Below are 12,348 nucleotides of genomic sequence, written 5' to 3'. Positions count from 1 at the left end.
GAGGGTTTTTTAAAAAGTTTAGTTAGGGCATCATGATCAGCACAGGCTTGAAGGGCCAAAGGGCCTGTTCCTGTGCTGTACGTTCCTTTGTTCTGGATCATCACAAAGCTTTTTTCCCCTGGCTGGGGAATCTAGAACATGGGGGTAAATGTTCCAGTCCCACACATTGCAAGGCAGAAAATTTGGCGGAAATTTCTGGTCTCAGAATGGATGTGAGTGGAAAATCCCACCCACAGTCTCAGGATACAAGGGTTTATCATTTCGAGTTGAGATAGGAGGAATTTCTTCACTCAAAGGATTGTGAATCATTGGAATTCTCTACCCCAGAGAGTTGCAGATGTGTCATCATTGAATTTATTAAGGCTGAGGTTGAATTTTGGTCTCTCAAGGGATCAAGGAGGGAAGAAGGAGGGGAGCAGGAGGGAACATGGTATTGAGGCAGAGGATCAAGCATGAATGTCCGCAATGGCAGAGCATGCTCGAAAGGCTGGATAGTTTACTCCCACTCTTATCTCTGACAAGATGTTCTGATATCTCCTTCCAGAGGCTCAGAGTTAAATTTTGCAGGATCAACATTCCTTTGGATATTTAACCACATTAAAGGTGCTTATAAAAATGCAGCCGTAAGCATCATCTATAAAACGAGTGAAAACACTGATCGTGGGTGAGACTGCTGTGAAAGTCGTCATTCTTGAATATCCTGCTGAAAGGAATCGGATGTCAATACTGAGCTGAGAGCAGGAGGCAGTGGTAACCAAAGGGATGATTTCGGAATGTGGAATCTATCAGACAAAGGACATCAATCAGAGACTCAGCAATATTAATCTTCATTCCAAAGATCAGAAACATCAACACTTCATGTTTCACATTTAACACACACTTATGCCACAACACATTGTCTCCAGATTTACTTCAAAAGTTAAAAAAGTTTTATTTTTATATATTTTTGTTGCAAAAGAGACTAGAATAAAATGTGATGTTACAGCTAAAGATGCAAAGCTCTGGTTCTATTGAGCACAGTGTAATGTCCAAAGCCCTCACACTGGCTCTTCAAAGCTAACACATGCAGGAAACTCAACACAGAATTATTCTTTTTAATAAATTCTTTATAGTAAATACAATTACCTCCATACAAAAATACAATTTTATCCAAAGGAAATTCCCCAACTCAAGCACAATTCATAAAAAGACATTTCTATGGACAGGCATGGTGAGTATTAGTGGGAGTACTGGATATATTTACCTTTACAGGGTTACACCTGTCTGGGGAAGGAAGGATATTAAGATTTTAGGGATGAAGGTGGAGATATTCCAGTGGTAATGAGGAACAGAGAATCTTGAGGAGAGAATGAGCATGGAGTCTTGATAAAGGAGGGGCATAGAGTTTGGGGAGGGGAAGAGGTGAGAGTCTGGGCAGTCTGGAGGTAATAATGAAGCAGGGATTCTGGGACAAGGGTAGAATCTGGGAAGAGGGAAGTTTCACTAAGCACCAATTGAATCTGCAAGTTGTGTCCATGGAGTCCAGGTACTCAGAGGTGAATGTTATGAATGAGAAGGCCTGCGGAACTGTAAGGAGCTAATATGTTACTTTAATAAATGTCTGGATTTAGCAGATGGAAACAAACTCAGAGCAGATTTTGCACAGTGCAGCATTTGAGCTGCCCCGATATTAAATGATCTCACATCACAGAGACACATTTAGAAACTGTTCTTAACACTGTTCCAATTTACACTTGTGCTGCTTCTTTCAAAAAGCCATTCAATTAATTTCACACTTCCTGCTTCCTTCTAATCCTGCACATTTCTGCTTTATGTTCAAGGCTATTATTTAGGACAAAAGCAAGGTTATGATGAAAGGTAACTGATCTGAAATACTTGATGGAATTTAATGCCCTGGTAACAGGTTTGTTGGGGGCTGGGGCATTTAATGGGCGGGTAGGTGATGATCACAACACCTCACAGTTTTTTTTTTAACTGGTCGGTGCAACATCGTGGGCCGAAGGGCCTGTTCTGCGCTGTAATGTTCTATGTTCTATGTTCCCTCCTTTACCACTGCCAATTGAAGCTCTTACATGGGCAATTAATGCCCAATTAAGGGCCTCATCTCACCACCACTGGTATTCAACATGTTGGGATTACTAGCAGGTTCCTAGGCAGGGGCAGTCCCTAGTTCAAAGACACACAGTGCCTAATCAAGGGCCCTGGCATCAGGAAGGAGTACCTAAGAGCTACCCACTGCCCCTGCTGCCAACCCCGCTCCCCTCCCTCTCCCCTGAAACCTCTTACCGTTCCCTTACACTTGCCAACACTGACCTATGGTCTGGAATCCAGCGATGATCCTGAGCATCTGGTGGGTGTTGTAGCTTTGATTGGCTGGCAGCTCTCAGTGGCCTGGACTTCTGCCCCCTAGGGTCCAGTTATGTGCCTGATTGGCATTTGATACCATGTGCCTTGCCTAAGAGATGACTTGAAGCTCTCAGTGACTCTCCAGCCAGCAGACGAGACTGTCATTGCCTCCATTAAATCCAGCCTAATTCTGTTCAGTCTCTGGTGCTGCCAGACCTGCTGAGTATTGCCAGCATTTTCTGTTTGACTGAGTTAGGGCCTGAATAAATCAAGTGTTACTAAAAACAGAAACAGCAGACAGACTGAGCAAGTGAACAGTCTCTATCCAGAGAGCAGGAGCCAACTGACAGAAAGAAAGTTTCTCAGAATTGAAAGAGGAACACATCCAGGGAAAGGGTAATCAAGGCAAAAAAACAAAAGCATTCACACTGACAAAAATGACTAGTAAACTGCATTGGTGGAGATCAGGAAATTTTGTTTCAATTTCCAATAATTTGCTTATTGTCCATTTTGTTTCACAGGATTCCAGGATTTGGGGGAAGGTATTCTATGATTTTGTCCATTTTTCTTTGAAAATGGAAATCAGAAGCTCTTTTGATTAAATGCTTTTCTGATAGCCCCTTAGGAAACTGATCAATTGGTTATTTCATGTGGAATTAAAAGATCCCTTTTCTACTGAACAGTCTGTACCCTGAGTGACACGAGACAAAGAACTGATTATTTTTGTGAATTGCAACATCTGATGCAAGTGGAAAATCCCCGAGCACACAACGCTGATTAAATACACCCTGTGTATACGCACAGGTTGCTGAGGCCACTCTCTGATGACCATATTAAGAACAGGACATGGACAGACAAACACTACATTCACAGATTGCAACACTTTCTGTTGATAACATTGACCTAAGGGCAGTAAAGTAAAACAAATCAGACAGAAAGTTTCAGAACTTTCTGCAATATTTAAACATATTATTGCGCATAGGAATACTCACATACATCAAAGCCCTGCATGTAGCAATGTCAGAATCTATACTGCACTAAATATAGCAAAGATCTGATGAACTTGTTCTGGTGCCCAAAGAATATTAGAGCACGTATTTCTGTCTCTCAGGGAACAGTATAATCAAGCTCCTATTAGTGGACCTTGGTCACAGTTTGGGCAGAATGGGCTCCTATCAGGCTTTTGGCAGGCAGCAGGTCAGAGGAGGAATGAGGCTGGGAAAGAGCTGGAAACTCCTGTTACTGACTGCAGTTTCCAAGGTGCAGATGTCATCTGAGTCACTGCCTTTGATATGTTTCTTTACCCATTTGTGTGAAGCTGTTGGCAGGTTTGTCATGTCAGGCTATTGAACCGTGAGAATCATCACCAATATTCCCTCCAATTTCCCTTTGCTGTGCGCAGCCCATTTGTTGCACTGTGCAATTCCTTTAAGATTGCTTCAGTGCCACACATTTCCATGTCTTAAAGGGACAGCTACTTTTGTGTGCGCAGTAATGAGTTGCTCCACAGTCAGAGGTAATTACTGCTAAGCCTGCTCCTCCAATAGCTATATACCCTCCCATCCCAATATGTCACTGCTCAGTAATTTGTAGTGGGTACGCGAGCTAACTTTTGCCCTTCCTTAGTCCAGTAGCAGCCCTGAGCGAGATTGACTAACTCAGCCCACTAGGTCTGAATCACAACTTTACATGATGACTTTACATCTTAAATTCCTACTTCTACAAAGGAAATGACATTCAGAGATATCTAAACACACCCTTCACCTAGGCCAATTGGTGTGTGAGCTGCACCTGATCCAAGCATCATTGGCTCTCGCTCAATTTGAGGATGATGTCTCCTTTGTGTATCGAATGTCAGACATAGATTTTCAGGTGCTGAACAGGCCAATTCTCCACCTGTGGGTCTCTGTGTACATGGGGCAGGATGTTCCCCCAAGGCGGTGGGATCCTGAGTGCAGGATTTGCTGCATTTTCTGTCCTTCGCTGCTGCCTCTTTGCCCCATTGTTAAGGGCGCTGGGTCTCAAAGTGTGATGCAGCTTGATGGACAGGTTGTGGTCATTTTGAACAATTGGTAGCAAGCTCTTTGCAATCATTAATGTCAGCGCTGTCACACTTCAAGCACGGGTTTTCATTGTCCTCCGCTGGAACGTTGGCCATCTGAGAGTTGAGCAAACAGAACCTGGCGGGGAGATGGTTTTTGGTCATCAGGACAGTGTCAGCCCATCGTAGTTGATTTTGTAGGAGCTTTGCCTGAATGCCTGTGAAGCTGGTTAAGGACATTAGTGTTTGTTTGGCAGTAGTCTGGAGGCTGCAGCAGAGGTATTGCTGATGGAATTTCTTTAGCATCGTATATGTCGCTGGTAAACAGTGCAGCTTTCACTGCAGCACTGGAGTGTGATGACAACAACTGATCAGAATAGGACTTTTGTTGACTTGCAGAGTTCTTTGTTGTCAAAGACTCACTGCCGCAGTTTGTAGGCAGCTGCAACTCTAGAAGATCGGGAGTTGGATCTCTTAAATCACTGGTGGCCTTTTGAGAGAGGAGGCTGTCATGGTATGGAGATGGAGATGGAATATTTGACTGACCAGGAATGGATTGATTGATATATGATCCAATATCTGTGATCAGAATCTCCATCTCTCGCTGTGTGCCAATGATTTAACTGCTTGGATATTTATAAGAATTCCTACAGTGCAGAAGGAGACCATTCGGCCCATCAAGCCTGAACTGACAACAATCCCACCCCAGGCCCTATCCCCGTAAATGCACGTATTTATCCAGCTAATTCCCCTGATACTAATTTAGTAGCCCATTCAAGCTAACCTGCACATTTTTGGAGTGTGGGAGGAAACTGGAGCACCCAGAGGAAACCCACACAGACATGGGGAGAATGTGCAGACTCCACACAGACAGCCGAGGCCGGAATTGAACCCAGGTCCCTGGCACTGTGAGGCAGTAGTGCTACCACTGTGCCAACATGCCGCCCTTTCTCCTTGGAAATATGATTTGGTTTAACTCAGATTTAATGAAGATTTTAGATCAGTGACATGCATACAGAATTGAAATGAAGGTCTCAATTTATCTCCTGTTCTCATGCTACACCCTCTTCCAAGGGTTTCATACCTCCCTGATTTTTCTTTGATTCACTCCTATCTTTTGCTGGGAATCGCAGCCCAGTCCAGCCCAGCCCACCAATACAGAGCCTGGAATTAATCCAGATCCCACCTTCATCATTTCCGCTCCACTTCCACTCTGACGCTACATACACACGTTTTCCAGCACAAAGTAATGCAGCAAGTATGGGTTTAACCCTTAGCCTCAGAGCAAGCACCAATTATAATCTTCAAACTGCTCAATGATCTGGTCTCTTCCTGTGCTGCGTGTGTGGGCCTCACTGCGTATTTTCTTGTTTGGCTCATTAATTCGAAGTGTTTTCTCCGATTTCACTGTGAGACATGGTGATTAGTAAGTCGTGGAGAGAGAAGATTGGGGCTTTCTTCAAGCGTGACCTTTGTGCTGATCTCAATTTCAGCAAAAATAAATAATTCAACAAACCCACACACTCACTCTACGGTGAGGGGGGCAGATAGGCGTTTTTGCGGACACAGACGGGACTCTCGGATGGTGGTTTGCCTCCCTGGTGCAGGGGTCCGGGATGTCTCTGGTCGAGTCCCAGAAATCCTGAAGGGGGAGGGAGAGGAGCCGAAGGTCGTGATGCATATAGGTACTGCTGACATAGGTAGGAAGAGGGAAGGGGTCATGAAAAGAGAATATAGGGAGTTAGGTAGACAGCTGAGAAAGAGGAATGCAAAGGTAGTAATCTCGGGATTGCTGCCTGTGCCGCGGGAGAGTGAGAACAGGAATCGGTGGAGAATGAATGCGTGGCTGAGGGACTGGAGCAAGGGACAAGGATTTGGGTACTTGGATCATTGGGACCTCTTCAGGGGCAGGTGTGACCTGTTTAAAAAAGACGGGTGGCACTTGAATCCCAGGGGGACCAATATCCTGGCGGGAAGGTTGGCTAAGGCTACTGGAGAGACTTTAAACTAGAAAGGTTGGGGGGAGGGAATCGAAATGAGGGGACTGAGAGCGAGGAGGTTAGCTCGCAAATAGATAAGGAATGTAAACAGGGTAAGAGGGAGGTTAGACGAGTGATGGAGAAGGGAAGTGCTCAGGCTGAAGGTCTGAGATGTGTCTATTTTAATGCCAGGAGTGTAGTGAATTAAGTGGATGAGCTTAGAGCGTGGATTGCTGCTTCGAATTGTGATGTGGTGGCCATTACGGAGACTTGGATGTCTCAGGGACAGGACTGGGTGCTTCAGGTGCCGGGTTTTAGATGTTTCAGGAAGGACAGGGAGGGAGGCAAGAGAGGGGGGGGAGTGGCACTGTTGATCAGGGATAGTGTCACGGCTGTAGAGAAGGTGGACGCCGTGGAGGGATTGACTACGGAGTCTCTGTGGGTGGAGGTTAGGAACAGGAAGGGGTCGGTAACGTTGCTGGGTGTTTTCTATAGGCCGCCCAATAGTAACAGAGATGTTGAGGAGCAGATGGGGAAACAGATCCTGGAGAGATGTAGGAATAACAGAGTTGTCGTGATGGGAGATTTTAATTTCCCAAACATAGATTGGAATATCCCTAGGGCTAGGGGTTTGGATGGAGAGGAGTTTGTTAGGTGTGTCCAGGAGAGTTTCCTGACACAGTATGTAGATAAGCCTACTAGAGGAGAGGCTGTACTTGATCTGGTGCTGGCTAATGAACCTGGACAGGTGGAGGATCTCTCGGTGGGTGAGCATCTTGGGGATAGCGATCATAATTCTATCTCCTTCACGATAGCATTGGAAAGAGATAGGATCAGGCAGGCTAGGAAAGTGTTTCTCTGGAGTAAAGGGAAATACAGTGTCATCAGGGAGGAAATTAGACGGGTAAATTGGAAGGAGGCATTCTTGGGGAAAAGTACCGAAGGAAAGTGGAGGATTTTCAAGGAATGTTTGTCTGGAGCTCTGCATGACAACGTTCCGATGAGACAGGGGGGTGTTGGTAGGGTACGGGAACCGTGGTGCACGAAGGTTGTGATGAACCTGGTGAATAAGAAAAGAGAGGCGTACAGAAGGTTCAGAGAGCTAGGAGGTGTTAAGGATTTAGAGGAGTATACGGGATGTAGGAATGATCTTAAGAAGGAAATTAGGAGAGCGAGAAGGGGTCATGAGAAGGCCTTGGCGGGTAAGATTAAGGAGAATCCCAAGGCTTTCTACAAATATGTCAAGAGTAAAAGGATGAGATGTGAAGGCATAGGACCCTTAAAAGGTGAAGGGAGAAAAGTTTGTGCGGAACCGTTAGAAATGGCGGAGCTGCTTAATGAATACTTTACCTCGGTATTCACGGTGGAAAGGGATCTGGGTGGTTGTACTGCTGGTTTGCGGTGGACAGAAAGGATCGAGCATGTGGACATAAAGAAAGAGGATGTGTTGGAACTATTGAATGGCATCAAGGTTGGTAAGTCGCCGGGACCGGATGGGATGTACCCCAGGTTACTGTGGGAGGCGAGGGAGGAGATTGCGGAGCCTTTGGCGATGATCTTTGCATCGTCGATGGAGACGGGAGAGGTTCCGGAGGATTGGAGGATTGCAGATGTGGTCCCTATATTCAAGAAAGGGAACAGGGACAGCCCGGGAAATTACCGACCGGTGAGTCTAACCTCAGTGGTTGGTAAGTTGATGGAGAGGATCCTGAGAGACAGGATTTATGATCATCTAGAGAAGTTTAGTATGATCAAAAGTAGTCAGCACGGCTTTGTCAAGGGCAGGTCGTGCCTTACGAGCCTGGTTGAGTTCTTTGAAAATGTGACCAAACACATTGACGAAGGAAGAGCGGTGGATGTGGTCTATATGGACTTCAGCAAGGCGTTCGATAAGGTCCCCCATGCAAGACTTCTTGAGAAAGTGAGAGGGCATGGGATCCAAGGGGCTGTTGCCTTGTGGATCCAGAACTGGCTTGCCTGCAGAAGGCAGAGAGTGGCTGTGGAGGGGTCTTTCTCTGCATGGAGGTCAGTGACCAGTGGAGTGCCCCAGGGATCTGTTCTGGGACCCTTGCTGTTTGTCATTTTCATAAATGACCTGGATGAGGAAGTGGAGGGATGGGTTGGTAAGTTTGCTGACGACACCAAGGTAGGTGGTGTTGTGGATAGTTTGGAGGGATGTCAGAAGTTGCAGCGAGACATAGATAGAATGCAAGACTGGGCGGAGAAGTGGCAGATGGACTTCAACCCGGATAAGTGTGTAGTGATCCATTTTGGCAGATCCAATGGGATGAAGCAGCAGTATAATATGAAGGGTACCATTCTTAGCAGTGTAGAGGATCAGAAGGACCTTGGGGTCCGGGTCCATAGGACTCTTAAATCGGCCTCGCAGGTGGAGGATGCGGTCAAGAAGGCGTACGGCGTACTGGCCTTCATTAATCGAGGGATTGAGTTTAGGAGTCGGGAGATAATGCTGCAGCTTTATAGGACCCTGGTTAGACCCCACTTGGAGTACTGCGCGCAGTTCTGGTCACCTCATTACAGGAAAGATGTTGAAGCCATTGAAAGGGTGCAGAGGAGATTTACAAGGATGTTGCCTGGATTGGGGGGCATGCCTTATGAGGATAGGTTGAGGGAGCTTGGTCTCTTCTCCCTGGAGAGACGAAGGATGAGAGGTGACCTGATAGAGGTTTACAAGATGTTGAGAGGTCTGGATAGGGTAGACTCTCAGAGGCTATTTCCAAGGGCTGAAATGGTTGCTACGAGAGGACACAGGTTTAAGGTGCTGGGGGGTAGGTACAGAGGAGATGTCAGGGGTAAGTTTTTCACTCAGAGGGTGGTGGGTGAGTGGAATCGGCTGACGTCGGTGGTGGTGGAGGCAAACTCGTTGGGGTCTTTAAGAGACTTCTGGATGAGTACATGGGATTTAATGGGATTGAGGGCTATAGATAGGCCTAGAGGTGGGGATGTGATCGGCGCAACTTGTGGGCCGAAGGGCCTGTTTGTGCTGTGGCTTTCTATGTTCTATGTTCTATGTTAAATCAGAAGGGTTCAGGGAATAAATGTGCAATTAATGTCACAATGTAGGGAAATCTAGAACTCACTGAACATGCCCTCTCTTCCAGTCTCCCTTGCATCCTATACCTTCATCCACACCTTCCCTCCCTCCCTGCAAACCCTCTCCTCACTCCTTCTACTCCTCATCCTCCTCTCATCACCCACTCCGTTGCTCTCTCCAATCCCCTTGCCTCCCTCCTGCCCTCAACGCCCTTGTCCTCTGAAGCCCCCACAAACATCCCCACACTGCCCCCTCACTCTCTCACCCACCCTTTCCCATCCATTCTCCTTCATTCGTTCCTTAAAGATGACAACTTTACATATGAAACAAGTTAAAAATATACTTACGTACATTTTCTTCCTACAAATCCTCAGATTCTCCACTGGGAGCGATCTGCTTGGGAAGTCAGTCGGATCATTAGTAACACATCGCTGAGTACAATGCTGCTCTCTGAATAGAACTGAGTGTGTGCTGAGGGTGGGGGGGTAGTTGTGTGTGTGCTGGGGGGAGGGTAGGTGTATGGGTGTCGGGGGAGGTGTCGCAGGAGAGGTGTCGGGGGGGTGTTGGGGGGAGATGTCGGGGGAGGTGTCAGGGGGGAGGTTTCAGGGCTGTGTCGGAGGGGATGTGCCGGGGAGAGATGTCGGGGGAGGAGGTGTCGGGGGAGGTCTCGGAGGGGAGGTGTCGGGGGGAGGTGTTGGAGGGAGGAGTCAGGGGAGTGTCGGGGGGGGGGGGGGGGGGGGGGGGGAGGTGTCGGGGAGGGGGGGGGGGGGGTGTCGGGGGAGGGGTGTCGGGAAGTGTCGCGGGGGAGGTGTCGGGGGGGGAGGTGTCGGGGGGGGGAAGTGACGGGGGGAGGTGTCGGGGTGGGAGGTGTCGGGGTGGGAGGTGTCGGGGGAGGGGTGAGGTGTCGGGGGGGGGTGAGGTGTCGGGGGGTTGAGGTGTCGGGGGGTTGAGGTGTCGGGGGTGAGGTGTCGGGGGGTGAGGTGTCGGGGGTGAGGTGTCGGGGGTGAGGTGTCAGGGGGTGAGGTGTTGGCGGGGAGGTGTCGGGGGGAGGTGTCGGGGGGGAGGAGTTGGGGGAGTGTCGGGGGAAAGGTGTGTGTCAGCGGAGGTGTCAGGGGGGTGTCGTGGTTGGGTGTCAGGAGTGGGTGTCGGGAGGGGGTGTGTCGGGGGTTAGGTGTCGAGGGGAGATGTAGGGGGTGTGTTGGGGGGGTGTCCGGGGGAGGTGTCAGAGGGTGTGTTGGGGGGATGTCGGGGGGGCGTCTGGGGGAGGTGTCGGAGGGGGTGTTGGGGAGTGTCGGGGGTGGTATTGGGGGGAGGTGTAGGGGGGAGGAGGTGTAGGGGGGTATCGGGGGAGGAGGTGTCGGGAGGAGGTGTCGGAGGGGACGTCGGAGGGAATGTCGGGGGGGGAGTGTCGGAGGGGGTGTCAGGGGGATGTCGAGGGGTGTCGGGGGGAGTGTCGGAGGGGGTGCCTGGGGAGATGTTGGGGGATGAGGGGGTGTCGAGGGAGGTATCGGGGGTGTCGGCGGCTGTGCGAAGGGGTGTCGGGGGGATGTTGGGGTTGGGTGTCGGGGAGAGGTGTAGAGGGGGAGGTGTAGGGGGGGAGGTGTCGGGGTGGAGGTGTCGGGGTGGAGGAGGTGTCGGGGGAAGGTGTCGGGGGGGGGGGTGTCGGGGGAAGGTGTTGGGGGGGAGGTGTCGGGGGGTGAGGTGTCGGGGGGGAGGTGTCGGGGGGGAGGTGTCAGGGGGGGAGGTGTCGGGGGGGGAGGTGTCGGGGGGGGAGGTGTCGGGGGGGAGGTGTCGGGGGGGGAGGTGTCGGGGGGGAGGTGTCGGGGGAAGGTGTCGGAGGCGAGGTGTCGAAGGGGAGGTGTCGGGGGGGAGGTGTCGGGGGGGTAGGTGTCGGGGGGAGGTGTCGGGGGGGAGGTGTCGGGGGGGTGTCGGAGGGGAGGTGTCGGAGGGGAGGTGTCGGAGGGGAGGTGTCGGGGGGAGGTGTCGGGGGGGGAGGTGTCGGGGTGGAGGTGTCGGGGGGGGTGTAGTTTTCGGGGGGGGAGTTTTCGGGGGGGAGGTGTCGGGGGAAGGTGTTGGAGGGGAGGTGTCGAGGGGGAGGTGTCGGAGGGGAGGTGTCGGGCGGGAGGTGTAGGGGGGAGGTGTAGGGGGGCAGGTGTAGGGGGGCAGGTGTAGGGGGGCAGGTGTAGGGGGGGAGGTGTCGGAGGGGAGGTGTAGGGGGAGCGAGGTGTAGGGGGGGCGAGATGTAGGGGGAGCGAGGTGTAGGGGGGGCGAGGTGTAGGGGGGGCGAGGTGTAGAGGGGGCGAGGTGTAGGGGGGGCGAGGTGTAGGGGGGGCGAGGTGTAGGGGGGGCGAGGTGTAGGTGGGCGAGGTGTAGGGGGGGCGAGGGTGTAGGGGGCGAAGTGTAGGGGGCGAGGTGTAGGGGGGCGAGGTGTAGGGGGGGCGAGGTGTAGGGGGGGCGAGGTGTAGGGGGCGAGGTGTAGGGGGCGAGGTGTAGGGGGGGCGAGGTGTAGGGGGGGCGAGGTGTAGGGGGGCGAGGTGTAGGGGGGGGCGAGGTGCAGGGGGGGCGAGGTGTAGGGGGCGAGGTGTAGGGGGCGAGGTGTAGGGGGCGAGGTGTAGGGGGCGAGGTGTAGGGGGCGAGGTGTAGGGGGCGAGGTGTAGGGGGCGAGGTGTAGGGGGCGAGGTGTGGGGGGCGAGGTGTAGGGGGCGAGGTGTAGGGGGCGAGGTGTAGGGGGGGCGAGGTGCAGGGGGGGCGAGGTGTAGGGGGGCGAGGTGCAGGGGGGGCGAGGTGTAGGGGGCGAGGTGTAGGGGGCGAGGTGTAGGGGGCGAGGTGTAGGGGGGCGAGGTGCAGGGGGGCGAGGTGTAGGGGGCGAGGTGTAGGGGGGCGAGGTGTGGGGGGCGAGGTGCAGGGGGGCGAGGTGTAGCGGGCGA

General features: G+C 51.4%; 1 protein-coding gene across 1 annotated transcript in view; it reads right to left on the bottom strand.

Annotated features, from left to right (window-relative positions):
* Positions 1-333: 333 nt before the first annotated feature.
* The window catches only part of LOC144506674 (homeobox protein PKNOX1-like), a 211,792-nt gene continuing 199,777 nt past the window's right edge, over positions 334-12,348 (bottom strand). The window contains exon 12 of the transcript XR_013499933.1: positions 334-782. The gene's annotated coding sequence lies outside the window, so the exon portion shown is untranslated. The remainder of the gene's footprint in view (positions 783-12,348) is intronic.

The sequence above is a fragment of the Mustelus asterias genome, chromosome 17 (assembly GCF_964213995.1).
Source record: "Mustelus asterias chromosome 17, sMusAst1.hap1.1, whole genome shotgun sequence".
Classification (NCBI taxonomy): Eukaryota; Metazoa; Chordata; class Chondrichthyes; order Carcharhiniformes; family Triakidae; genus Mustelus; species Mustelus asterias.
The sequence above is the reverse complement of the archived record's forward strand: the minus strand, read 5'-3'. Positions and strand labels throughout refer to the sequence as shown.